At 42.2% G+C, this 27490-nt stretch overlaps 2 long non-coding RNA genes across 2 annotated transcripts; both read left to right on the forward strand.

The window, feature by feature from the left end:
- Positions 1 to 241: 241 nt before the first annotated feature.
- Positions 242 to 26617, forward strand: LOC117512538. Its single transcript, XR_004561321.1, has 3 exons — positions 242 to 394; positions 26317 to 26321; positions 26603 to 26617. It is a non-coding gene; the product is annotated as an uncharacterized LOC117512538 (long non-coding RNA).
- LOC117512541 lies at positions 10180 to 22457 on the forward strand. Its single transcript, XR_004561324.1, has 3 exons — positions 10180 to 10191; positions 10340 to 10345; positions 22337 to 22457. It is a non-coding gene; the product is annotated as an uncharacterized LOC117512541 (long non-coding RNA).
- Positions 26618 to 27490: the final 873 nt, after the last annotated feature.

A 27490-nucleotide genomic window follows, 5' to 3' on the forward strand; every position in this document is an offset into this window, starting at 1 on the left:
TTATGTTATAGCCTTCTTCCAAAATGGATTAAATTAATTTTGACTCACAGTTCTACCCACAATACCCCATAATGACAATGTGCAAAAAGGTTTTCTTTTAGATTTTTGCTAATTTATTAAAAATAAAAGCTAAGAAATCACATGTACATAAGTATTGACAGCCTTTGCCATGAAGCTAATAATTGACCTCAGGTGCATCCTGTTTCCATGGATCATCCTTGAGATGTTTCTTCAGCTTAATTGGAGTCCACCTGGGGTAAATTCAGTTGACTGGACATGATTTGGAAAGGTACACACCTGTCTACATATAAGGTCCCACAGTTGACAGTACATGTCAGAGCACAAACCAAGCATGAAGTCAAGGGAATTGTCTTTAGACCTCCAAGACACGATTGTTTCAAGTTACAAATCTGGTGAAGGGTACAGAAACATTTCTGCTGCTTTGAAGGTCCCAGTGAGCACAGTGGCCTCCATCATCCATAAATGAAAGAAGTTCAGATCCACCAGGACTCTTCCTAGATCTGGCTGCCCTTCTAAACTGAGCGATCAGAGGAGAAGGACCTTAGCTGGGAAGGTGACCAAGAACCCGATGGTCACTGGGTCAGAGCTCCAGCATTCCTCTGTGGAGAGTGGAGAACCTTCCAGAAGGACAACAATCTCTGCAGCAATCCACCAATGAGGCCTGTATGGTAGACAGAATCCACTCCTTTGTAAAGGCACATGGCAGCCCGCCTGAAGTTTGCCAAAAGGCACTTGAAGGAGAGAAACAAAATTCTCTGGTCTGATGAGAAAAAAATTGAACTCTTTGGTGTGAATGCCAGGTGTCATGTTTGGAGGAAACCAGGCACCATCCCTACAGTGAAGCATGGTGGTGGCAGCATCATGCTGTGGGGATGTTTTTCAGCTGCAGGAACTGGGAGACTAGTCAGGATTGAGGGAAAGATGAATGCAGCAATGTACAGAGACATCCTGGCTGAAAACTTGCTCCAAAGTGCTCTTGACCTCAGACTGGGGTGATGGTTCATCATTCAGCAGGAGAATGACCCTCAGCACACAGCCAAGATATCAGATGAGTGGCTTCAGGACAACTTTATGAATGTCCTGAGTGGCCCAGCCAGAACCCAGACCTGAATCCGACTGGACATCTCTGGAGAGATCTGAAAATGGCTGTAAACCAATGCTCCCCATCCAAGCTGATGGAGCTTGAGAGGTGCTGCAAAGAGGAATGGGCAAAACTGCCCAAAGATAAATGCACCAAGTTTGTGGCATCTTATTCAAGAAGACTTGATGCTCTAATTACTGCCAAAGGTGCATCAACAAAGTATTGAGCAAAGGCTGTGAATACTTATTTACATGTGATTTTTTAGTTTTTTTTATTACCTCCTCCAATTAGGTTGGGCGGAGGTTATGTTTTCACCTATTTGTCTGTATGTGAACAGCCTGTAACCCACCATTTTTCATGTATCGTTACAGAATTTTTTGCAAAGGATTCATATCCTGATAGGTAAGAACTGAATGAATTGAAAAATTGAATCGGAAAAATTCCTATCCTTTAACACTGATGAATGTTCAGAAATTCATACCTCTGTCAAAAACCATCAAATATCTTTCATATTTTATGTAGGATGGTATCCTTTATTGACTGACAAAGTTTGATCTGAATCTGATCCAGATTACAAATTTTGTGGTCATTTAAATTTAACTTTGAAAACCGAATTTAATGTATATGTTTTGTATTATATCTTAATCAAACATGCCACAATCAAGCTCATATTTGAAAGTGAGGTGCAGACTGGCACTCATTATCGCCTGACAAAGTTTGATCTGGATTATGGGTTTTGTGAACATTCTAATTTAATATTTAAAAGCCTATTGGGTGTATATTTTGCATTATATCTCAATCAGAAATTCCTCAATCACTCTCAATTTTCTGTTATGGATTTACCTACACCACCAAAATTGGATGGAGGTTCCAATTTTATGTGTGCTTGTCTATCTTTCAGTTATCAGTCTGTAACCAAGTGCCAAAAAGCAATGACAAATTGTGCATAGCAAAGATATCTAGTATTCCATGAAAATTATCTGAAAAAGAATTCAAAAATCAAAAATGTTGGGAAAAAAAAACCCTAACAACACCCCAGAACAACTTAGTTTCAAGTGCATAAACTATATACATACTCCTGACATTTCATCACATCTAATTTAGCTTATGAAAAGCCACTTCTAACAGGACTTTGAACTTGAAAATGTTTTCCAAGGTAAAAATTTGTGGAATTGAAATCTAGTTTTTGTGGAGGTTTGCGCTCTACGAGCACAGTGCTGTAGCTGTTAATAAATTTCAAAAAAATATTTTTTCATGCTGTCATTATGGGGTGTTGTGTGCAGGATTTTGAGGGAAAAAAATAATTTTCTCCATAACATGCAGATCTACACTGGATCTGCTGTGGCAACCCCGAGTGAAAATGATGGCGCAGCCAAAGGGTCTTACTTACTTTTCTCCATTTTAGAATAAGGCTGTAATGTAGCAAAATGTGGAAAAAGTGAAGTGCTGTAAATACTTTCCGAATGCACTGTAAGAAAAATGTTAGATTTACACAGAAGAGCAGTGGTTTCTAAGCATTTTCTGCCGTGTTGGATTAGGAGCCAGAGAGAGACTAGACAGTGATGTCACATGCCTCTTTACTCTGATTGGCTGTCACCATGTCCTTCCTAGAATCCCTCAGGCAAGTCTGGTGAAGTCCCCACGTGATCTATGATGTGACTGTTATGGACTGTATGGGTCGCAACCATTGCTGCTGTAAGTATTTCAAGGCTGACTGTTTCAATTTCAATTTATTTTCAATTCATTTTCCTTCATATAGCGCCAAATTACAACAGAGTTGCCTCAAGGCGCTTCACACAGGTAAGGTCTAACCTTACCAACCCCCAGAGCAACAGTGGTAAGGAAAAACTCCCTCTGAGGAAGAAACCTCAAGCAGACCAGACTCAAAGGGGTGACCCTCTGCTTGGGCCATGCTACAAACATAAATTACAGAAATAATTCACAGAACAATTCACGGATGAATATACAAGAATTGCTGTTGGTGCACAGGACAGGAGGATCGCCAACACAAACACAACTCCCATCTCTGGATGGAGCTGCACCTTAAACAGAGAAAAAAAACAGAATCAGGCATCAGAAAGACAAAAAATACTCTATCATTTGCCAGCATTAATCAACAAGAAAAACAAAAGAAATACTAAGGTGATCGCTGGCCGCTAGCCCTAAGCTTCACTAAAAAGACCCAGAATTTAGGTGAAGTTGAGGCCGCGGCCCGCTCCAATTACTAATAACATGAATTAAAAGAGTAAAAAGCGTAAAACAAAACTGTACCAGTATGCTAGCCATATGAAAGGGAAAATAAGTGCGTTTTAAGTCTGGACTTGAAAGTCTCCACAGAAACTGATTGTTTTATTGACGCAGGGAGATCATTCCACAGAACAGGGGCACGATAAGAGAAAGCTCTGTGACCCACAGACTTCTTATTCACCCTAGGGACACAAAGCAGTCCTGCACCCTGAGAACGTAAAGCCCGGGCCGGTACGTAAGGTTTAACTAGGTCAGCTAGGTAGGGAGGTGCCAGTCCATGAATAATTTTATAGGTTAGTAGCAGAACCTTAAAATCTGATCTCACTGAGACAGGAAGCCAGTGAAGGGATGCCAAAATGGGTGTAATGTGGTCAAACTTTCTGCTTTGTGTCAAAAGTCTGGCTGCAGCATTTTGAACCAATTGGAGACCCCTAATGCTAGACTGAGGTAAACCAGAAAATAGAACATTGCAGTAGTCCAGTCTAGAAGAGATGAACGCATGGATCAGGGTCTCAGCATCAGCCATACAGGATGGGACGAATCTTCGCTATATTTCGCAGGTGGAAATATAGCTGTTCTATAGAAAATTTACCCTTCAGGGGAACTTTTTATAATTTTTTTCTCAACAATGCAAATTTTGATTGTACTCGTAATGTCATATTATGAATCCCCTATTTAAAGACAAATAAATAAAATGATAGTTGTGCCAACAAAAATTCTTTTTATGCCATAAATTTTAAAAAGCTTAGTTGCCCTATACTTTTAAGGTGTTATTTTGTGTCATTCTTTCTGCAAACATGTCATAAGGTGTGCAATCATACAGAGTTATTGACATTGCATTGTTCATGTCAAATTTGTCCACACATTCCTCTACTGGGGACAGGTCAGGATTGCAAACAGGCCAATTCGGTAGCAACTCTCTCTTCTGCAACCATGCCTTTGTCAAGTGTGCAGAATGTGGTTTTACACTGTCTTGCTGAAAAATGGTCTCGAAAGCATGATATGCTGCTCTAAAATCTCAATGTGCTTTTTGCCATTTATGCTGCCATTCACAGAAGTATAAATGACCTTTGCCAAGGACACTGACACAACCCCATACCATGACAGAGCCCAGCTTTTGGACTTGTTGATAACAGACTGACCTTTGATCCAGAGCACACTGATGACTGATGAAAACTGACTGATGAAAAAAAAAAGAAAAAAAAAAATCTGGAATACTTTTTCATTTGACCACAATATGCATTTCCACTCAAACGTCTATGCAACTTCTGAATAAAGTTAACATACTGTAAGCTTCTTTTAAGGTCTTCTTTGCCTCCCTTCTCTTTTTAACCCACCTTCTGCGAGTTTGACAATCAGATTTAATTCTCTAATTTCGAGTTTATGGTGGTAAAATACTATAAAAGCAGGACAGCGAACACCAAGCACGTCCTGTCCCTACGCCATGACACTGGAAGTCATCAAAAATTCTTCTTCTTACTTATAAGGTTTTGAATAATCAGGTCCCATCTTATCTTAGGGACCTCATAGTACCATATCACCCCAATAGAGCGCTTCGCTCTCAGACTGCAGGCTTACTTGTAGTTCCTAGGGTTTGTAAGAGTAGAATGGGAGGCAGAGCCTTCAGCTTTCAGGCTCCTCTCCTGTGGAACCAGCTCCCAATTCAGATCAGGGAGACAGACACCCTCTCTACTTTTAAGATTAGGCTTAAACCTTTCCTTTTTGCTAAAGCTTATAGTTAGGGCTGGATCAGGTGACCCTGAACCATCCCTTAGTTATGCTGCTATAGACTTAGACTGCTGGGGGGTTCCCATGATGCACTGAGTGTTTCTTTCTCTTTTTGCTCTGTATGCACCACTCTGCATTTAATCATTAGTGATTGATCTCTGCTCCCCTCCACAGCATGTCTTTTTCCTGATTCTCTCCCCTCAGCCCCAACCAGTCCCAGCAGAAGACTGCCCCTCCCTGAGCCTGGTTCTGCTGGAGGTTTCTTCCTGTTAAAAGGGAGTTTTTCCTTCCCACTGTCACCAAGTGCTTGCTCACAGGGGGTCGTTTTGACCGTTGGAGTTTTTCCATAATTATTGTATGGCTTTGCCTTACAATATAAAGCGCCTTGGGGCAACTGTTTGTTGTGATTTGGCGATATATAAATAAAATTGATTTGATTTTTTGCACAGGAAAGTTTTAAGTGGCATGACAAAGTGCTTGACAAAGGTTTCCTAAGGTAATCCCTTGACAAAGTGGTTATATCAGCTGTTGATGAATGATCTTGATGCAGTGTTCATGATGCAGTGCTCTGTGTTCCACTGAAATTCCTCCAGAGTCTTTCAGTCCTTTAATAGTATTAATACACTGTAGAGGGAGAAGTATGAAAATCCTTTCCAATCTTTCTTTGAGGATCATTGTTTGTAAACCTTTGAATAATTTTGTCTTTGCCATTTGTGGGCATAACAGTCCCTTAAAAAAAAAAAGCACATTTCTATCAAAACCAGCCATGTTTTCTTCATAAAGTAGATTCATGTGATCAAATAAATGCAGTTTTGTGGAAAAAAAATGATAATAACAAATTAAGATCCTTTGCCATTAGTTACATAATATGCATGACTGATTAAATAATTCAGGTGTTTTGAGACAACTATAAATTTTGGTAGTATGAGTTCACTGGCTACAAATTTGAAATGTAACTCATAAACAAAATACGAGGTCTATTAGACAATAAACCGACCCTTTTTTTTTTTTTTTTAACTATATGGATTTGAATGACATGCGATTATACCAATCATGCTCGTGCGCATGCGTGAGTTTTTTCACGCGTGTCGGTGACATCATTTCCCTGTGGGCAGGCCTTGAGTGAGATGTAGTCCCGCCCTCTTGGCTGAATTCCTTTGTTTCACACGCTGCTCGAGACGGCGCGCATTGCTTTATCAACAGTTTTTCTGGACCTGTGAGGAATATCCGACTGGACACTATTCGAGAAATTAAGCTGGTTTTCGGTGAAAAGTTTAACGGCTGATGAGAGATTAGGGGGTGTTTCTGTCGGTGTAAGGACTTTCCACGGAGCGGGACGTCATGCAGCGTTTCCAGGTGCCGTCGTCGGCCTGTTTCGACCTGAAAACATCCTAATTTAAGGCTTAATTCACCCAGGACGTCGTGAGAGAACAGAGAAGATTCAGAAGAGGCCGGCATGACGACTTTATGCGGACATTCCACTGTTTAAGGACATTTTTTAATGAAAGACGTGCGCGCAAATTCGCCAAGTAATTTCCATGACGACTCGGCAAATCTGTGTGCGCCGCAACAGGAAAAACACCTCCGTGTTGAAAACCATTTGTAAAATTCAGGCGGCTTTTGATGGCTTTCAACAAGTGAGTAACTGAGAAATTGTTTAACAGCTTGGGCATGTTCCAACTTGCCCGTTAAGGTTTCCAACAGAGGTGTTTTTCCTGTCGCGACCCCCCGCGGTCGGGTCCGGCCCGACATGCGACTCTGCCCGCACATTCTTTCATTACAAAATGTCCATTAACAATGGAATGTCCAAATAAACTCCTCATGCCGACTTCTTCTGAAAGTTCTCTGTTCTCTGACGACTTACTGGGTCAACAGAGCCTGAAATGTGGAAGTTTTCAACTTGAAACGGCGAGACGCTGCCGCCTCGAAGCGCAGATCGCCGTCAGGCACCGTGGGCCGTCCTTACGGCGACACTACCAGACCAAAATCTCTCATCAGCCGTTAAAATTTTTACCGAAAACCAGCTGAATTTATCGAATGGTGTCCACTCAGTTGTGCCTTACAGTTTTTGAAAAAAATTTTATCAAACAAAGCAGCAGTCTCTGAGCCATTCGTAAACAATGACAAAACGACGAGAGGGTGGGCGACTCCTCACTCAAAGACTGCCCACAGGCGAATGACGTAACCGACAGGCGTGAAAAAACTCTTGCATGCTCACAAGGGTTCAAGCATGTCTGATGTAATCACATGATTCAAATCCATATGGTTTTTGAAAAAAAATAATAAGGTCGGATACTTTTCTAATAGACCTCGTATTCCAATGGTCTAAAGATGTGCATAATTTATTACTCTGAATGCCAGAGGTGCAGCTATCAGGTTCGATAGGCAGGACAGGCTGGACGCAAATGCAGGATGAAGGAACACAGCTCAATGGAGTAAAAGCGTTTACTGGGTAAACAGGCTGGGGTGGGTACACAGAAAGGCAGTCCAAGCAGAGCAACAGTATCAAAAGTATCAGGCAAAAAGGCGTGGTCAAAGTACACAAGCAGGTAGCCAAAAAACAATGAAGCAAACAGAGCAAGGCAGAAATACAGGGACTGAGCTGGAAGGAAGGCACAAGGCACATCTATCTGGTGAAGAACAAGGGCAAACTGCTAGGCTTATAAAGCACCCAGGTGATTAACTGCAAATCAAGAACAGGTGTGCGGAGAAGCTCCCAGAACCGGGGTGTGGCCAGACAGAGAGAGACACCCACCACCAAGAGCCAAGAGATGGAGACAAGAAAAAGCAGGACAGAGAAAACCCAAGCAGAAAGACAGAGCAAGAGACAGACTGAACACAAAAACAACCCAACAATCCAAGAACCTGACAGCAGCAGGCTGTTGTAATCGCACGTGTGACTCTATACAAAATAACCCAGATAAGAATGCGCAGATTTTCACAAAACCTGGAAGAAATACTCCTTGGATGCTTGTCCCCAGATAGCTAACATTCATAGCAGATCACTGAAAGGTCAAGTTCAAGGTCATGAAATATTTAATCTCGAAAAATTTTCCAGGATATCTCTACGACCAACACAACCAGCAAGAGAGGCGATCGAAAGCTTATGTCAATCAGGTGGCATAATTGAAGACATAATTGAAGTCATGGTGAATTTGCTAAAACCTGAAGAAATGACATCGGTATTCACAGAAAAAAACATATTTCCAGAGCATCTCCAACCAATAGGGATAGGATAATAATGTATGGGTTTTTACTCTCACTATTACGATCCTCCTATAGCTTGAAATCACTATCATACTCTAACAGTTTTATGTGCGCTCACAGGGTATGAGTTGCCCCTCAAGTGTCTTTCATTGTTCAATAAAGTACCAGTCAAGGCTGCATATTATTGTATTATTTTATTCATTTTCTTTTTCGTGCACTGTGCCACAAAAACACACACTGATAATAATTTAGGATTTCCAAGTTGTTGCAACAATATGTCAAATTCTTTGATTTTCATCATAGTACCGCAGCTGAAAGCAGTGTTGCGTGTGTGCCCATGTGGTTGCTCCCTTCCATGCAGTTGCCAATTCTACCTGGGCCAAAATCCATCCCTGAAATCAGCCCTGCTGCCACATCTCTGTTTGTATCAAAGCTGCTGCATTGTCTAATAACCTCGAAGTATCAAACATCTGCAAATATCACCTGGGTAAAAAACCCCCTCATGCTTCATGCTGCAGTTTTGTATTCCGGTGGTCATTTATGCATTATCTCTCTGTCTTCCACATTTGAGAGTGTGAAGGAGCACTGAGATCACAGCAGCAGCGTCTCGCAGACATAATTAGAAGGGACCAGGTATGACAGATGGATTACAATTATAATTGAGAGTGTAGCGAGTCTATCGTCCTAGCTGCAGTGCACCTGCTTTGTCTTTGCTATAAACAGCAGAGGAGGTAAAAAAAAAAGTGTCTTCCCGTGCAGCATACCTGCAGAATTAGAATATATCTTCCCCTCTCTTCTCCTTGCAGGCTCCAATTCTGCTTACAGTGATAAAGTAAAGCCTGGTTTTATTATTCCGAAGCAGATGGTACAAAATAAGACACAGGATCCTGGTAGCTCAGTGACCTTCATGTTACTAATCTAATGATGGCCTTACATCGATCTAACATTAACCCTTCACCCCTCACACAATATGCATGACTATAAAGATGTCCGTGGCCTGCGTGATTTCGAACAAATCACTTTGACACGCAATTGCCTCCTGCTCTGGATTTGTTTCATTCCTGCGGATTCTGCAGCCCTTTCATTTGAGTCTGAGTGGGGTTTCAGGTTAATTAATTTGACAGACAGAGCCTATTGTGCCTAGTGTCAGCCAGAAAAGAAACCTTATTGCTTCCTGTCCCGGAGGGTTTTTTTTTTTTAATTGTTCTTTGATTCCTTGTTCTTTAGTAGTGCCAGCTTGGTAATTGACCGGAAGAAGACAGCATCAATCGGACGCGCTATTGAATGCTTAAAACAAAAGGTGTAGTTCCTCACAGGAAAACCACACATTGCAGATGGGAAGGGGGGGGGGGGGTGCACTGAAATGTGGAACCCCCTGGCCAACAGCTGCATCTATTTGTTCAGTCGGGAACACGGTGAACATAACCTCTTATCCTCCTGCAGTCCTCCTGACTGCATCTTTTCCACTTCATACAATGATAAAGTTACAAAGAAAATTGTCTGTGCGTGTTTGTGCACATGCGATTGCATAAAAGTGAGGAAGGAGACAGAGAGAGGATTTGAACTGGGGTGTAATCTCGGTCTAAATCACACACAGCCTCCCTGGGGGGACAGACCCTCCTTCCTGGGGTTAGTCAGTGAATTAAATCATGGCGAGGGCCCCATTTTTCAAAAGTAACCTTTCTGCTGACAGTGTAAGTGGGAGTCGAGCTCTCACTGGCTGCACACTCCGAGCAGTGGAATTAGTGTCTTGCTTTGCAATACCAGTTTCTCATGGTGTCATTTTGAGGGGATGTTGCTTCATTTTCTCGGACCAGCCTGTCTGTCTGGCTGCATTCAGAGAAGAGGAGGCCACCTGCGTTCCTCTCTTCCCTCATTTTTCCTCTTCAGCGTTTTCTTTCCCTATTGTATTTTGGTACATTTCATCAAATCTGACCCCAGTCTAAAGTATGTTCACCCAGAAACACAGTGCTCAATTGGACATGCAGAAATTGCTTATTGAAATATATTTCTGCAATCAGTGGAGCTAATGGAGATAAATGTACTGCATGGCAGGATTAGGTTTGGATTAATCTCTATTCATCTTAATTAATTATGAATGTGGCCATCCGTGCCTGTAATGTCAACAGGACGTTTCAATTAAAGTGACATCGGCTTTTCTAATCCTATAATTGAACAGAAGCAACTCCACATGTTCTTAAAAAGACAGTTCAATGTCACACACATATAGTTTTGTAATTTATAAAAAAATATATATATTTATTGTTCGGTTATCAGCAATTTAGTGTTATGCTAAGACGCTATTGTTTTCAACAATGCGGTTGTAATTTCTCAATCCAGAACAGTATTATTCTTCTTGTGAAACATTTTGCTGGAAACATTTGGTGCATGATGTCAGACGTGTGATTGAACAATGTAGGGAGCTGGTGTTTGGACATTTTTTTCATACACACTGCAGCGACTGAAACAATAAAGTAGAGCAGGGATCTCAAATTGGCAGTCCAAGGGCTGGACAAGGCCTGTGAAAATGGATGTTTATGCATTCCTCATTACTCACAACCCTGCATTAAAAAGTTCATTCTACATGTGAAATGTGTGCATAATATACAGAATTCTGCAAGAGCCCTGTGATAGACTGGCATTCTAGCTAGGGTGTGCCCTGCCTCTCACCCAAGGAACGCTAGGATGGACTCCAGCTCCCCTATGATCCTTAATTGGAATACACAGGTATAGAAAATTAATGAACGCATGAATACTACATGAAAATAGGGTTAGGGTTAGAGAGTTAGGGTTATGGTCAGAGTAAGGGTTAAGATTATGGTTAGATAGTTAAAGTTAGGTTTTGCCAAACATTACCAATAAGTCAGGCTGAAATAAATGCCCCATCATATTACCATTACATAGATTGAGGATGAAGTTGGACCCTCAGGTTGATTCCTTGCAAAACAGAAAAATCATGAGGGTCCTTTTAGCTAAGACCTTAATCCTGTGTTACTTCTGGTGGTCAACTGAGTGCCTTGCATGGACACAAGCTGACATTGACGGTTTGTGAATGGGTGAAATTGAGGGTCACTATAAAGCGCTTTGAAGATCTACAGCAGATGGAAAATTTGTTATAGCAATGCAGTCCATTTATTATTACAGGCTGTTACAGTGAGCAATGGCTTTGAATAGGAAGAATAGGAATAGGAAAAATACCAAATGTAGAAAACATGATGTAGAGAAAAAGCAGTTTTTTTTTGTTTTTTTTTAAATGATGAGTTATTTGGTACTGATTTTGCTGCCAAATAATTCCCAGCATATATCCTAATTATGTCATCATCAGACAGATATCATCTCACTTTTGCTGACCTGTTCATGAACAGTCATTGGTAGCCTTGGTGGCCATCAGCCCTAAGTTGCTAAAAAAAACCAAAAAACCAAAAAAAACAAAAACCTGACAAACAACCACATTTCAAACTACTGTATATGTAACTTAAACCACACCTGCTCCTAATTTTCCTCATGCATATGATGATAGGATTATTCCCCCCAACAAACCTAGACTTGTCCTGCTGGTGGTATAAAATTTCATTATACAAGCATAAGGTGTATCAAAGGTCAATGACTTTTAATCTGTTAATTCTCATTATATAGCAGTAGGTGACAGCATGTATTGTTTTTAAGTTGAAGCATTTAGATTCTCTATTGGAATTATTAAGAAGAGTAAATAGCATGGCAAATCTGTAGAGAGTAGGCACTTCTCAAAAACTGAGTGACTGTATGGGGAAGGGACTAGTGATGTAAGTCTTTCCTCAAAGCTTAAGCCAAAATCTTGGAAATACAGTGTGACAAATTTCATTGGGATGTCAAAGGTCACAACAAAAAAAATCACGCTCATTTCCTACTTGACGTCCATTGCACTTGCATCATTCTGCCATGTTTTTTTCTACTTAATATATACCAGTTTTCACAGAGAATGCCACGATCGTGGGTTGCAGTTGGCTGTACCAACCACGATAAGTAAAAAGATCGAAAAGTACGTTTTTTCAAGCTCCCAAAGCACCACAAAATGCAGATAGAAGCGATAAATGGCTGGCTGCTATCAACCGAGCAAACGAGGATGGTCATGGAAATAACGCAGTTGGATCGCTAGTTGGCATCGTTTATGGTGGGGACTACGACGAAATCTGATCGTCTTCGAACCTTCAGCTTTTGTTCTTGATTAATGAAAACATTCTTGGCAAATGCTTTCACTTTCGTCTGTCTTGCGCCGGCCCAAGAATGTCATCTCTAACGGCACAATAAGAATGCCCCCGGCCGTCCCTCTTAATCATGGCCCCAATTTAGAGAAAGAAAACCTACAAAATAGAACCGGAGTCCTATTCCATTATTCCTAGCTGGGGTATTCAGGCGACCAGGCCTGCTTTGAATGCTCTAATTTTTTTCAAAGTAAATGCTTCAGACCCCGCAGGACACTCATCTAAGAGCATTGAGGGGGCGCCGAGAGGCAGGGGCTGGGACAGACGGCAGCTCGCCTCACGGTGGGCCATCAGCTCGATCTGGAGATCCATCTATGAGCTTTTTAACTGCAGCATCTTACCTATCAAGGCTCTCTACATTTTCATATCCCATTTGGCATGACCAAATTGGCAGGCCTTTGCGAATAAACAGTGGTAAAGACAACTATATCAACAATGGTTGTGAGTGCACGCAGTTTGTTTTCAGCGGCAATCCAAAATGGAGGTGGAAGTGACGTAGGCCCGACTGTACCTATAAGCTGAAGAGTTGCTATGAACAGTCATTGAATGCTGTAGTGGTGTTCCCATGGTAACGCTTCCATTTCTGACTAAGTTTACCATTAGAGCCTTTAGAAAACTGTATCCCGAAAACAATTTAACGCTAGCACTTAGACTCCACAACTGGTTGTTCAGATGGTGTGACATAATGTCCACATCAAACCCTGAACACTTCTAGATACCAACCCAGCATGCCTTAACCCAGCCACTACACCCTGTTATTGAGGTGGGTGCCATTACTGAGGTATTACTTAGATTTACAGAATTTGATAATATCTCACTAGGGCTGCTAATGAAACTCCTAACGTCTTCAAAAAGCGCAACCTGCTTATTTGATCCTATACCAACAAATCTGTGTAAGGACCTGTGGCCCGCTTTTGGGCCGACTGCACTGGAAATGATTAACCTCTGGATCTGTTCCTAAATGTTTAAATTCTGCAGTGATTAAATGAGTACTGAGGAAATCTAATATTGACCCTAGTGTATTGAAAAACTATAGGCTGATATCAAATCTATCATTTTGCTCTAAAATTCTGGAAAAGGTGGTTTCACAGCAGCTCATGGATCACCTTACTGAGAATAATCTTTTTGAGCCACTGCAGTCTGCTTTTAGAAAATATCATTCCACAGAGACAGCTCTCACGAAAGTGGTGAATGATCTTCTGCTTGCAAGGGATTCGGACACCGCTCCGGTTATGGTCCTATTAGATCTTAGTGCTGTGTTTGATACCGTGGATCATCATATTCTACTTGATAGGCTGGAGAATCATTTTGGGATTACTGGAATGCCCTTGCATGGTAGACGTCATACCTGACCAGTCGTTCTCACTGTGTTTTGTACAATACACTACCTCTGACCTTAGTGACATGAAATTTGGGGTTCCACAGGGGTCCGTCTTAGGCCCCCTGCTTTTTCATACATCACACTGACAAAGTGAGGAACCTTGGGGTAATTCTTGATCCTACGTTGTCCTTTGACCTCCACATTAGAGATATTATGAGGACTGCTTTCTTCCACCTGCGAAATATAGCGAAGATTCGTCCCATCTTGTCTATGACTGATGCTGAGACCCTCATTCATGCGTTTGTCTCTTCCAGATTGGACTACAGCAATGTTCTATTTTCTGGTTTAAGGTGCGTTTACACATAAGAACGACAAGTCACGAAGTATACATTCTTGGCCACTGATCACGAATGTAATGATTCGGGGCAGAGGCGTCAGGTGTCCTCAGGAACTGCTGCAACCTGTTACCACGTGTTACAGTTAATGGCACGTGTTGCTGGAGAATTATCAGGAACCATTACGCATGGTCAAGAATATGTTTCCGCGCTGTTGCGCGCTATCGTGCATAACAGCGCATTGTTGAGTTCTGTCACGTTGTGAATGAAGTGAATTGTCTCCACACACACACCCATATTCATCCATCAGCTGCTGAACAATTCAGATCACTCCAGTTTGCTCCACAGAAGAACAACTTTGAGACTGCATGTTCAGTTGGGCTCTATGCCATGGAGTGGCGCAGAGAGAAGGAGGAGACGGAGAGAACCAGATGTGTGGCTTCACGCGGCTCTCGTCTCGCTCGTTTTCCCAATCATCAGGCACATGCAGCAGCAGGTGGAACACCTGCAGGAGCGCGCGGAGGAGCATTGGAACGAGACTTTTAGTTGACTTGGCATCACTGTCCTCCTTCAGCATACTCCAGCAATGAAACTGAATGCGGTGCAGCAGGGTTTAATTGTGCACACATCAGAGAAGAATGCTGTCACGCTCTATTAAGGATCATCACTAATCAAGATGGATCAACACACTCAGTTGCGACCTCCAAGACATGAGACGAAATGAGGGTGGTGCGTGACAATTGTGGAAGACTTTTTGACAGCCAAAAACATGCTCCACGAAAATCACGGATATCACGCACCAACATGCACTATTAAGAAACCTATTCAGATGCATTAAGTCACGTTAAGAATGTCAGGAATGTGCCAAGAATGACGCAAATAGTGACATTCGTAACGTGTCTTGCCTATGTATAATGCACCATTACCAGAAGTCCAGCATTAGGGCTCGCCAACTGGTTCAAAATGCTGCTACATACTTTTGACGACAAAGCAGAAAGTTTGACCACATTACACCCATTTTGGCATCTCTTCACTGCTTGCTGCCCATTGAGATCAGATTTTAAGGTTCTGCTACTAACCTATAAAATTGTTCACGGACTGGCACGTCCCTACTTAGTTGATGTAATTAAACCCTACATACTGGGCCAGGCTCTGCATTCTCAGGGTACAGGACTACTTTGTGTCCCTAGGGTGAATAAAAAGTCTACGGGTCACAGAGCTTTCTCTTACTGTGCACCTGTTCTGTGGAATGATCTCCCTGCATCAATAAAACAGTCAAATTCTATAGAGACTTTCAAGTCCAGAATTAAGATGCACTTATTTTCCCATTCATATGGCTAGCATACTGGCATAATGTGTTACTATGCATTTTACTCTTTTAAATTAATTTTATTAGAAAACGGAGCGGGCCACGGCCTCAACTTTATCTAAATTCTGGGTCTTTTAGTGAAGCTTAGGGCTAGTGGTCGGCGATCACCTTAGTATTTCTTCTGTTTTTCTTGTTGCTTAATGCTGACAAATTATACTGTATTTGTTGTCTTTCTGATGCCTGATTCTGTTTTTTTTTCCTCTGTTTGAGGTGCAGCTCCATCCAGAGATGGGGGTGGTGTCTCTTTCTGCAACCCTCCTGTCCTGTGCACCGGCAACATTTCCTGTATATTTGTTTTGTAAATTGTTGTGTAAATTGTGTTAGTAGCATGGCCCAAGCAGAGGGTTACCCCTATGAGTCTGGTCTGCTTGAGGTTTCTTCCTCAAATCATAAGAGGGAGTTTTCCCTTACCACTGTTGCCTGTGTGCTTGCTCTGGGGGTTGGTAAGGTTAGACCTTACTTGTGTGAAGCGCCTTCAGGCAACTTTGTTGTGATTTGGCGCTATATAAATGGGAAAAAAAACCCATCATAGAGAAAGATGTGAAATCCTAAAGTGTTCCAGCCCCAACCCGATCAAAATACTAACAACATGTAAAGATCACTGACTGGCTGTAAGAGCGACGGACAAATGTGATCATATTTCAACAACCTTTGACAGAGTTTATGAACGAGTTGCAATACAACTTGAAAATATAAGTTCTACACAGCAAATGGAATTATTGGTATTATCTCCACTGATCATATGGCCAGAAGGAGGAATACAGAATTGCAATCTGTCTGTGTGCGTGTGTATCAATCTTTTGTTGCACCCATGATACTCTGAACAAAACGTATTGGATTTTCACCAAATTTAAACAGATAACCCACATTAGTGGATCTCTGGTGAATTTGAAAATTAAATTAAATTAAATTAGGTTGTAGCAAGACCCTACAACGACATCCCACTTTACTGAGCAGAGCATTGGTTATTGTGCCCATACTGGATAAAATTTACTGGATTTTCACTGAATATAAACTGGACATTCCAAATGAATGTATCTCACATGGCTTTAAATTTGATCATAATTAGGCTTCATCCACACCTCTGGGTACCCTTAGAGGTGTACCTGTATTGAAATTGATTTTCCTCTGCAGCTGTGTTTTTGTATCACCTGACCATAGAACAAGTCACTAGCAGGGATGCTCAGCACACCCATTGGACTTCTTACAGAATTTAGATATTTACATTCATTCATTATTCAATATCATTTTGCTTCCATAAAATAATTATTGATTTTACTTAATGGTTTGACGTAATCAGTTTCCTCAAACTCTGAGTTTTACTAACTCATGAGGGCTTCATTTTCTATAATTGCACCAAAACAATATCCAATGGGCTATTCAAAGGTTGAATGGTGCTGAGCTGTGTTTTTTTTTTAGCACTGGAGAGCACACAGGCTGACAGATGGATGAGAGGAATATAAAGCACTATGCATATTGTTTTCTTTTCTTTGTCAGGTCAGTTTAGACGGGTCAGGTGAATCTGTTGGTTGGGTTGAGCTAGAACCTGCTTAAGAGAAAGTATTTTATCACAGAGTTTGACAGATGTGAGCAGAGGGACGTGGAGGGTTTATGATTTTTAAAAAAAAAGGTATATTTGATAGGTTAATTATATAAAATAAGCACGAATATTACACATCTCAGTTGTCATCATTATGAAGTTGACGACTTATCTTTTTAAATGTATTGGACTTTATGAAGAAATTGTTAAATGCTTGGATGGATCTAATATCAATTGGCTCCTTGTGGCAGCTATCATGGTGATGGTCCACTGGTTCAAATGTTGGGGTCAGGCCCAGAGGATCCTTGGTTCCATTCCCTATCAGAGAAGAAAATCAACTCAGGTCCCTTGGGAAGTACCCTAGTACCTAAATTGCTCCCAGTGTGCTACGGTGTTTCAGTGCTTTGCCAATGTGGCTAAATCATGTATTTTTCGTTTTAGCCAGAATTAGTATCTTTGAGCCACGTGATAGATCCTAAGTCAGGGGTGGGCAACTTGTTCCAGAAAGGGCCAAGAGAGTGCAGGTTTTCTTGCAGCCACTGATTCCACCAGGTTTTCTTTGCAGCCACTGATTGGCTGCAAAGAAACCTGCACTCTCTTGGCCCTTTCTGGAACAAGTTGCCCACCCCTGTCCTAAGTGATGCTAATACAGTGGCATTAGCAGCCACATTCATTCAGCAAAGGTTTCATCAGCAATATATGACTAGAGTAAGTAAGTCCCTTCGGCTGCTCCCTGTTTGTACTCGGGGTCGCCACAGCAAATCGAATGTGGATCTGCATGTTGAATTGGCACAAATTTTATGCCGGATTGCCCTTCCTGACGCAACTCCACATTACACGGAGAGAAATGAGGTAGGGGTGGGATTCGAACCGGAACCTTCCGCACTGAAACAGTAATTTTAATAATTGCATCTTGTGTGTGATTCACATGAACAGAACCAAGACCCCTTGTTGTATATGGGTTGCTTGTCTCAATTACTTTAAGGCTTTGGGTTATAGTTAGGGTTAGGGTTAGATTTCGGAATAGTTTAATAATAGTACACAGTTATATTAGTGGGTGAAATGGCACCGGGGCAAAGTGTCGTGGAACCATATAAACTACCGTATTTTCCGGACTATAAGTCGCACCGGAGTATAAGTCGCACCAGCCACTTTATCCATTATAAAGAAAAATAAACCATAAATAAGTCGCACCAGCCACTTTATCCATTATAAAGAAAAATAAACCATAAATAAGTTGCACTGGACTATAAGTCCCATGGACATACAGGTATGTTAACATGAAAAGTTCAGATGATAATATTGTGACGGCTACCGTTTTCGGATGCATATTTAACCAGTCTTAACTTGTAATTTGCAGAGTATGATTTTCTTTTTGGTGGCATTTTTTCGGGCCTTCTCCGTTGTCTTGTTAAGTTATCAGTAACGTTGAAATTTTTATTTTTCTATGGTAGTCAGAAGTCGCAGGAACAGTCACACAAGCCTCGAGTGCCCTCTCGTGAGCTGCATTTTACCTACGGATATGTTTGTATTTTGCGGACCACATTGCGAGCCAACCATGCAGCGCCTACACTGCGCAGCTCATGACCGCCCAGCGGTGTCGATCCAGCTCCTTCCAAGTGCAGAGCTAATCCTCCGCCGTCGCTCAGTGCTCCAATGCAGCTCTCGGCGTCAACTCTGCCTCACACTGATATCCAAGGGTTTGAAGCTGTTTTGTTAGCTGTCCCGGAATAAACACCATGTTCGTCTGCTTCAACGCTTTTCACAATCATCAACGCCAGCTTCCTTCCAAGTGCACACGCTAATCCTCCACCGTCGCTCACCCGTGCTCCCACGCAGCTCTCAGCGTCAAACTTAAACACTCTGCTCACACTGTATCCAAGGGTTGAAGCTGTTTTGTTCGCCATGCTGGAATAACAGCAAGCACCGTGTTCGTCAGCTTCTCACGCTGTGGGTGAGGTGAGGAATACGCGTCCAACGTTCTGTTCTCTGATTGGTTTATCGCGACCAGCATAACCTATAGGACGGCCACCATACTACAGTGCCCATGATCATTGCATTTCCTTTCTGGGGGCCATTTTAAAACATAGATTGACTCTGTCACGTAAAATTATTTGTTAAGTAAATAAGTGAGATCCTACCGGTATATTTTTCATTTATAAGTCGCACCGGGAGTATAGGTCGCACCCCAGGCCAAAACATGTAAAAAAGTGCGACTTATAGTCCGGAAAATATGGTATGTGTGACCATGACAATTGTTCTTAGCCACTGTGGCTAAAAGCAGTGAAATTATTTTACCATATGGGATTTCTCTAAGTATTTGCTATGTAGCTAATCCACTAGCCCAGCATGACAGCATGCTGATATCAGTGTGTGGGAGTGAATATGAGGCATCACTGTAAAGCGCTTTGGATGAAAGCACTCTATAAATACAGAATTATTATTATCCCAACTTACATCTCCTTCTGCTGCAGTATGGAAGCTATAGAAAGTGCCTTTGTCTGTGTATGCATCCATCTGTGTCCCGAGCCTTCACCACGTAATTACTCAAATCCAGGTCAATGCATAAAAATAGGCTGTTGTGTGTGTGTGTGTGTGTACACATGAGCATTGGTGGCCTTCGCCACAATGCCACATGATTGCCATTGCAGCCCCAAGATATTTGGGACAAAAGTTCAACTTACAACCATAACGCAAGTTCAGAGGGTACTGACCTTGACCTACATTTTCTGTGTCAAATCAGAAGTAAGTCCTATATAAGCCTATATTATCCTCCATACCATACCGTGAAGCAGTTGAGAGACTGTCCCATCCAGGGGAAAGACCAGCTTGCATGAAAGACCAGAACCCTACCAGGTCAGCCAAAGGGGAATTCCCCGTTAGCCAAGCTAGTGGGAACGTCTTTTCAATCTGGACTTCACCTTGCTCCATATCTCCCCACCATTTGTGACTTCATCCCGAAGTCACAGGTGCATTTAAGCATGTTCTGTGACTACCCACATCCTGCCGACAATGCCATTTGTGACCGTAGGACCTTTGTGGCCAGGACGGCGGTGGGATCAAACCCCGGATGCTCGCACTAAAGACCAGAACCCTACCAAGTCAGCCAAAGGGGAATTCCCCATTAGCCAAGCTAGCGGGAACGTCTTTTCAATCCGGACTTTGATTGTATGATGTTGCCTCACAACTAAAATGGTGCCACCACCAAGAAAAAAAAACACCATTGTCCCTGTCTGAGGATAGAACCTGACCTGGCTAGTGGCCCTCTTCCAGAAGCACCTCAACACAATGAACATACAGTAGTGTTCAGAATAATAGTAGTGCTATGTGACTAAAAAGATTAATCCAGGTTTTGAGTATATTTCTTATTGTTACATGGGAAGCAAGGTCCAGTAGATTCAGTAGATTCTCACAATCCAAAAGACCAAGCATTCATGATATGCACACTCTTAAGGCTATGAAATTGGGTATTAGTGAAAAAAAAGTAGAAAAGGGGGTGTTCACAATAATAGTAGCATCTGCTGTTGACTCTACAAACTCTAAACTGTTATGTTCAAACTGCTTTTTTAGCAATCCTGTGAATCACTAAACTAGTATTTAGTTGTGTAACCACAGTTTTTCATGATTTCTTCACACATTAATTTTGTTGGTTTGGAACCAAGATTTTGCTTGTTTACTAGTGTGCTTGGGGTCATTGTCTTGTTGAAACATCCATTTCAAGGGCAGGTCCTCTTCAGCACAAGGCAACATCACCTCTTCAAGTATTTTGACATATCCAAACTGATCCATGATCCTGGTATGCGATATATAGGCCCAACACCATAGGAGGAGAAACATGCCCATATCATGATGCTTGCACCACCATGCTTCACTGTCTTCACTGTGAACTGTGGCTTGAATTCAGAGTTTGGGGGTCGTCTCACAAACTGTCTGCAGCCCTTGGACCCAAAAACAACAATTTTACTCTCATCAGTCCACAAAATATTCCTCCATTTCACTTTAGGCCAGTTGATGTGTTCTTTGGCAAATTGTAACCTCTTCTGGACATGTCTTTTATTTAACAGAGGGACTTTGCGGGGGATTCTTGCAAATAAATTAGCTTTACACAGGCGTCTTCTGTCACAGCACTTACAGGTAACTCCAGACTGTCTTTGATAATCCTGGAGCTGATCAATGGGTGAGCCTTTGCCATTCTGGTTATTTTTCTATCCATTTTGATGGTTGTTTTCCGTTTTCTTCCACACGTCTCTGTTTTTTTGTCCATTTTAAAGCATTGGAGATCATTGTAGATGAACATAGACAACTATAATTTTTTGCACCTGCGTTTTCCCCTCTCCAATCAACTTTTTAATCAAACTATGCTGTTCTTCTGAACAATGGCTTGAACATTCCATTTTCCTCAGGCTTTCAAAGAGAAAAAGCATGTTCAACAGGTGCTGGCTTCATCCTTAAATAGGGGACACCTGATTCACACCTGTTTGTTCCACAAAATTGACGAACTCACTGACTGAATGCCACACTACCTAATTATTGTGAACACCCCCTTTCTACTTTTTTTTTTACTAATAGCCCAATTCATAGCCTTAAAAGTGTGCATATATGAATGCTTGCTCTTGCTGATTTGTGAGAATCTACTGCATCTACTGGTACCTTGTTTCCCATGTAACAATAAGATATATACTCAAAACCTGGATTAATCTTTTTAGTCGCATTGCACTACTATTATTCTGAACACTACTGTATATGAAATTTAAATCTATTCGGTGAAGTTTGTGGTGTGTGTGTCTGTATGGGATTAATTTCACTGTTCTGCCTGGCCTTGTTGGGCAATGTCAGAACCCACCTTCATAACACATTTGTGCAAATCAGAAGTGGGGAAAAAAAAAAAAAAATTGGTAATTGACCTTTAATGAATTTGATCTCACCTGGGCAAATCCTACACACAGGTGCTGGTCATATAATTAGAATATCATGAAAAAGTTGATTTATTTCAGTAATTCCATTAAAAAAGTGAAACTTGTATATTATATCCATTCATTACACACAAACTGATATATTTCAAATGTTTATTTCTTTTAATTTTGATGATTATATCTGACAACTAATGAAAAACCCAAATTCAGTATCTCAGAAAATTAGAATATTACTTAAGACCAATACAAAAAAAAAAAGGATTTTGAGAAATATTGGCCAACTGAAAAGTATGAACATGAAAAGTATGAGCATGTACATCACTCAATACGTAGTTGGGGCTCCTTTTGCCTGAATTACTGCAGGAATGCAGCGTGGCATGGACTCAATCAGTCTGTGGCACTGCTCAGCTGGTATGAGAGCCCAGGTTGCTCTGATAGTGGCCTTCAGCTCTTCTGTATTGTTTCGTCTGGCATGTCGCATCTTCCTCTTCACAGTATCCCATAGTGTCAGGGCGGGCGGCTACCCGCAACCGTAGCGTTGACCTGCAATGCAAACTCCCAGACTAGGCTTAGGTGTAAGAGAAAACATGGTCTTTATTCCAGGCTTTGGTTCGGTGCACATGTGATCAATCAGCGAAGCAGAGGTACAATCAGGATCAGGCAAAAACACAGTCATGGTTGAGCCGGGGTCAGAGGCACCAGCAACACCGACATGGGATGAAGCAAGAAACATGCGAGGAATACAGAGCAAAAATATGGTACACAGCAAGGCATACATCAGGACTGAGGAAAGAGAGCCTGGAATGTGTATAAGACAACAAACTGCAGTGAACTGTAAGACTGTGATGGTTTAAATAGGAGCAAACAAATTAGGGTGATGTGAAGTAGGTGTGTGGAAGTCCTGGAAGAGGGCGTGACGGGGATGACAAAGGTTGTGCATAGTGCAAGATAGTGAAGGAAGAAAAGCACAGAATGGAGTAATGAAAGAGACAAAGACACGTGAGCAGGTGCAAGAGCAGGAGTGAATGAAAATACAAAGCAGACAGAATCAAATGTGAGAGACAAAGACACGAGCAGGTGCAGGGAGTGGAGTGAACACAAACAACTGAGGACAAAGTGAAAACAGAGCTAAAATGGAATCTAAGGACAGAATATAATATAATCCTCAATACTAGAGGACCAGGACAGAGCATAATCATCAGAACTAAAAGCGAACCAAGATATAATAAGTACAAGAGAAAAACTACATGAGAACTGATCAGAAAATAGAAAATCAATACTAAAGCAAAACTAAACAGGAACTGATTAATTAACAGAAAACAAAAACCCAATATAAAAGTACAACAGAAAACAACAGAAATGAGAACAGCAAAAATAAACAGATGATAGCTAAATGATAAACAATGAAAACACAACCTGGCAGAACAAACTACAATGGAACTGAACAATGGCCAAGTATGAAAGTAACAAGGAAACAAAGTGGCAAAGCAAAAATGGAACATAGAATAATCACATGATCAAAATAACCAACTAATAAAACAAAGCAGAAGCAGATGGTGATGAAAAGAAAGGGGAATAAATAGAATCAAAGTCCAGCTCAGGGTCAAAACAAGGCAGTAAGGTGCTTCATCCAAAGATACAATGAGTCTTGCACCCAAATCATTCCAGAAACTCTGTGAGCAGAGAAATCCAAACCACAACCTGCTGTAATGAGTACGGGAACCAGAGATCAAATCTACACAGATGAGGCCTTAACAATTTACATAAAGTGTTAAAGTGAGCAGAAAAAGAGAGCATATATGAGACACACAGGTGCAAAATCCAAGAACCCGAAAGGTTCAGCCCCCAATTGCAACTCAGCCAAAAAAATGAAATTCCTCCAGAGAACGGGCTAATTTTGAAAATCCTTTCCTTCAAAAAAATCAAAAACATAACTGATTTGTCTAGATAAATTCATAATGTGATCCGAACTGGAAAAAAACAATTCGGGAGTCACACTGAGTGGAGTTAAATCCCACAAAATGACAATTTTTCACCAGGGAGGACCCAAAAAATGAAAGGAGCTGGCAGCTCATCATTAAATACATGGCAATCATTAATTCCATAAGATGCTTACATGTTAACCATCTCAAGCTCTGGCATGGCAATTTTAACAATTTCTCAATAGACTTACAAGTAAACCTTCTCACGTTCGAGTGTGATGCTTTTAAGACATTTCTAACAGAATTGCAAGAAGAACAACTCAGGTTTAGTTGTGGCATTCTTAACAGATTACCCACCGACTCACAGGCATGAAAATAGAACAGCATAAACCAGATGAAAAATGAAAAGTCACTGCCCGTCTCACAGTTACTGTTCTCAGAGGTGTCTTCAGGACAAATGCCAGTGCAGGCTGTAGAAGGTCTGGGACGGCGGCACTGTTCGTCAGCGTGTGCACGTGAGACGCACTTGCAGGTATCGCTGTCGGCCATGAAGCAGGGAGCCAGAGTTGACCGCCGATGATGATATGGCTGAGATCTCAGGACCCACTGGTCGGAGCGACATCTCCAGCAACATTGCAGCAATGTACGCTGAAGCTGAGTTGCCTACTGATGATGTCGAGGCGGAGCAGGCTGATGGTGAAGGTAAAGATGAGGGAGTCATGGAAAACGCAGCAAGGGAACAGCTTGGACTCCGGCAAGGATGGTCACATTCCTCCCCCTCTTCTCTCCTCCTTTCTGCTCTCTATCTCTGCTCAGACCTTCAAAGTTCTAGCTTCACAAGACTGTGAATTTTTCAAATTATGATTTGGATTAACGTGGAATTGATAGCTGGTCTCTCAACGCCATTGACACCATTTGTTTTCGACAAGGAGATCAGGGTTTGGGGACCCTGTGTGCCCTGATGGAACCTACCCAGCAGGCTTTGCTCTCGACAGCTGAGAGAATGGAGTGTGACATGTGGCTCCACTCTCTGTGGAAGACATTGAGGATTCATTCGTATTCACTTTTATGGTGGGAGGTTTGGTGCTGATTGGTTTGTGCACTGCCCTGACCCACAGGAATATTAGCAAGACGGCTGCTTCCAGAATTTTGTCCCCTCACCAGTCCATCATAATTAATGAGTTGGGCAATGCTGTGTAATCTCAGACTGCGTGAACTCTTGAACTCAAATGCAAAATGGATTCAGTCTCGGAGCAAATCACTGCATTGCAATGGAATTGTACTGCTGAGGACCAGAGAATATTCTTCATAAATTTGGACTCTCGATGGTCAGGGGTGCAGTAAATAGAATTCTGTATCTCTCTGCCAAACATCAACATGGCAGCCTTATCGGCTCCTGAAGGCCAAATTCCCTGCTCTTCTCCCAGAAGGATCTACAGCCTTGGTAAAGGAATTCGGCCCCCTCCCTTTCCTATCTACCCCCCCCCCCCAGCCTGCTGTTGCCTAGCAACATCAGACTTTACACACACACACGGACAGAAACTGTCAGACTGTACACACACACGGACAGAAACTGACAGAAATGTAACTCATCTGCACACGACGCATGTCTCCCTCCCTCCATCCCTATTACTTCCCCCCCCGTGTCTCTCCACTCCCCCCACCCTGGCTTCCTCCTTGCCACCTCAAAGGCAGTGAGGTTTTTTACTGCTGCAGCCTTCAACCCCCAGGCTGGACGGCGCAGGCCCCTCCTGCTGCGGCCTTCACCCACTTTGCCTCAATTCGGAAGATGGACTACTTCAAGTTCAGTGCACATAAACAATGCCAAATGTATGTGTTGTCTTTAATTTTGATGTGTGCCATTATTACGGTAAACAAGTAATAATTGTGGATTAATTGCTGTATCTTGTCTGAGGTAATTGGAGTGTAAACATAATTGCCCTTTTTTGGGATCAACAAAGTTGTCTGAAGGAGTCAGCTGGTGCGTCCGAGGGAGCAGATCCAGGTGGCATCGCAGAAGAGGCTTCTGTGGCATTGTTCGAGACTGCGCCGACATGTGATGGCGATGTTGCTGGTCCGTGTAGCGCAGCCAGGGTGACCACCACTGTGCGTAGGAGGCGGGGCTGGCTGATGCCGTCGAGGAAGCGGCTGGACCGGCAGAAGCAGCTGACAAGGTGGCGGTCTCCACCGTAGGTGTTGAGAGGTGTCTTCTGGAAGGGATCGCCGGTGGTGAGTCCACATTCCCAAAGACTCAACTGGCAATTTCGAGGATTCTGACCGACCTGAAGGACAGGTGGGCGAGGTTGCCAGCGAGAAGTCGGACAAAACTGATGCATCGGAGACCATCAGCATAACAAACTCTGCAGCTTGAGCCTGTGGTTCAGGCTGGAGTGCTCGTTGTCTCTGGGGCCCAGCATAGGAACCTCATGGAGTGGACGTGCTGATGAATCAGTGTCCGGGACAAGCAGCTCTGCTGGATCCGGAAGCGTGACTGAGGATGCCAAACGTTTCCTCCATGGAGCAGGTATTGGAGGGATCTGGAGCGAGACCGAATTTACTGGCTGCATTTCTGGAAAGGGAGGCAGCAGGTAAGTGGCCGGCTTCTGTGTTTTTATGTGCCTGGGAGGGGGCGATGGCAGCATCTGAGAGGGTGAATGTGCATGGTTCATTACTGCAGGCAGCAGTAATCTCAGACTCAATACTAGAAGACCAGGACAGAGCATGAATCATGGGAACTAAAAGCGAACCAAGATATAATAAGTACAATAGAAAAACTACATGAGAACTGATCAGAAAATAGAACATCAATACTAAAGCAAAACTAAACAGGAACTGACTAATTAACGGAAAACAAAAACCCGATATAAAAGTACAACAGAAAACAACAGAAATGAGAACAGCAAAATAAACAGATGATAGCTAAATGATAAACAATGAAAACACAACCTGGCAGAACAAACTACAATGGAACTGAACAATGGCCAAGTATGAAAGTAACAAGGAAACAAAGTGGCAAAGCAAAAATGGAACATAGAATAATCACATGATCAAAATAACCAACTAATAAAACAAAGCAGAAGTAGATGATGATGAAAAGAAAGGGGAATAAATAGAATCAAAGCCCCGCTCAGGGTCAAAACATGACACATAGATTTTCTATGGGGTTAAGGTCAGGTGAGTTTGCTGGCCAATTAAGTACCTAAGGAAAAGGCATATAGTGAGCTGTACAAGAAGTTGAATAGTAAGCAAGGAGAAAGGACTTGTACCGATTGGCCAGACAATGAGATAGCGCTGGAAAGGATGTGCAGCAGGTTGCATGCAGATGGAGATGGGAATGTGCTGGCAAGGGAGGAGTGTGTGTTGAGAAGGTGGAGGGGATATTTTGAGAAGCTGATGAATGAAGAAAATGAGAGAGAAAAGGCTGGATGATGTCGAGAGTAAATCAGGAAGAGCAAGAGATTAGTAAGGATGAAGTGAGGGCAGCAATGAAGAGGATGAAGAGTCAAAAGGCAGTTTGTCCAAATGACATTTTAAGAACAAGGGTGATGTGCAGAGCAGCAGTAAG

Source organism: Thalassophryne amazonica, chromosome 6 (genome assembly GCF_902500255.1).
Source record: "Thalassophryne amazonica chromosome 6, fThaAma1.1, whole genome shotgun sequence".
In the NCBI taxonomy this organism is placed as follows: Eukaryota; Metazoa; Chordata; class Actinopteri; order Batrachoidiformes; family Batrachoididae; genus Thalassophryne; species Thalassophryne amazonica.